Below are 2,156 nucleotides of genomic sequence, written 5' to 3' on the forward strand. Positions count from 1 at the left end.
CTGATCTAAAAATCTCATGTGCTCAGAAGGTTCTGAGTAAAAACAAAGGGTGATTTTTCCCCATTGTCAGCCTTCCCTCCCAGGACACTGTACTGTATGCAAAACGGGTAACTGTAAGACAAACATTTTTTTCCACTGCCCTTCTCAGCCCCGCAGGCCTTCAGGAAGGCCTGTACTTCAAGCAAAGCCTTTTTATTTTTCAACACCCACAGCTTCCATTCAACAATCACAAGTTTTCCACTTTCATCAAAGAGACCGGAGAGAGAGGCCGAGGGAGCAGCCTGTTCTCAGCAGCTCTGGGCAGATTACAGAGCCCCCTGCTACCCACTCACTGCCCGTGCCCACCATGGGACACAGCCTTCTCCCCAAATCAGCCAGGTACATGCGCCAAAAAACACTGGCTTGCTTCATTCCCATCTCAATCACCAGACCGAATGAACGTGTACACCCCCTTCTTCCAAAACCAAGTTCAACTTGGGATCAAGAGGGCCTCAGCTTTCGTGACTAGAAAATGGGTATACTGCCGACCACTCTGGTTAGCCCGAGAAAACAATTTACCTCTTGATGACTCTTCCATCTCCAGGATCTATGACTTTATGGATTCACTGGGAAGGAATATCCAGACCAACTCCTAGAGTCTGACCCAACTCGAGTGATGCTCAGCAGTGTGGGATCTGTGCAAGGCAGCAGTGGTAATAATCCAAGCTTGGCTTTGGACACGGGACATTTCCTCAGGAGGATCTGGGACTTCTGCTGGCTCTCAGAGATATACTGCACCCAAAAAGGGAGCAGAAAAAGGAGGGGTGCTGCAAAGAATTGGGTACTTCCAAATGAAGTCTTCAAAGAGCTATATCCGGAGGCACCAGCTAGGCAGTGATTCACATTTTAAAGAGTGTTTTGAAATGAAGATCATTAGTAACCACAGATGTGACCAGCTCTCTGTCCCCCAGAGAATCTCTCTACCATATCTATCTAAATTCCAGATGGGGCTGAGGGAATGTTTAACCGGAATGGTCCAACACTCTCCGCCAAGTCTATTCCCATCCATGAAGTACTCTTACATCACCATCTTATTTGCTGTTCACGGTGGCTATCAGTGCAGATGGAGAAAGGGAGGGGCATAAGGATTTGTATGAGGCCTCAAGACTAATAAGGGCAGGCTGAGATTGGACCTCAGGTTTACACCTTTCAAGTGCGGTGAAGGTTGGGTGATTTAGCATGGGCTTGGGGGCCAGCCAGGTATGACTACGCACCCAAGTTATTTCATTCATCACATCTGTAACTTTGCTTGAGACAGTTTTCATTTTCTCTGATTCTCAATTTTCCCATCTGTGAAAAAGAAATATTACCTGCCTCAGAGGGTAGAGGTGACCGGTGGAGTGAGGCAGTGTGTAAAGCTCCCAGCATTGTGCAGGAGACAAGAGAAGTTCAACGATAGCAGTCAAATACACACACACACTTACACACACAACATGCACCACACATCACAGATGCACACCACACACGTGCCACATACACATACCGCACATCCATCACCCACATGCAGCACATGCATACAACACACACCCACCACCCAGACATAGCACATGCACACACCACACAGAACACACCCCCTCTCACATTCCACGCCACACCACTTCCCCACCCTCACCCCTACCAACAATCCCTTCCCCTTTTTATGAGTTTTATGGCAGGCCCAGGATTATCTGCAAGTTTCACAGATCCCGATATACTCGATAGGAATTTTTGTTCAAAAGACCAATGTTTCCAGATTCCTGCTTTGAAACAATATCTTTGAACCCGTCCCCAAATTTCATACTGCCATGAGCCTTTGAATAAATCTTCACATTTGTGGGCTCTTCCTTCCCAGATATCTGGTAGCATTTCCAGTTTTCAGCAGAAGCCGATATAATGGAACTGAACACTTTTGAGTCATTCTACTGCAGTCCAAGGAATGCAGCCTCCCTAGGACATTCTCTGATGAGGTCTTCTGAGCCACAGGCCTCGCAAAAGAGACTCTGCAGCTTCTCGAGCAGGAAGGCGTTTTGTGGCTGAGTCTAAACTGAAACAGCAGTCACTTTGTGCACACACGCGCGCGCGCGCGCACGCACACACACACACACACACACACACACACCGGGAAACCGTCATTTTCC

The sequence above is a fragment of the Ceratotherium simum genome, chromosome 29 (genome assembly GCF_057802395.1).
Source record: "Ceratotherium simum simum isolate JZ-2026a chromosome 29, ASM5780239v1, whole genome shotgun sequence".
In the NCBI taxonomy this organism is placed as follows: Eukaryota; Metazoa; Chordata; class Mammalia; order Perissodactyla; family Rhinocerotidae; genus Ceratotherium; species Ceratotherium simum.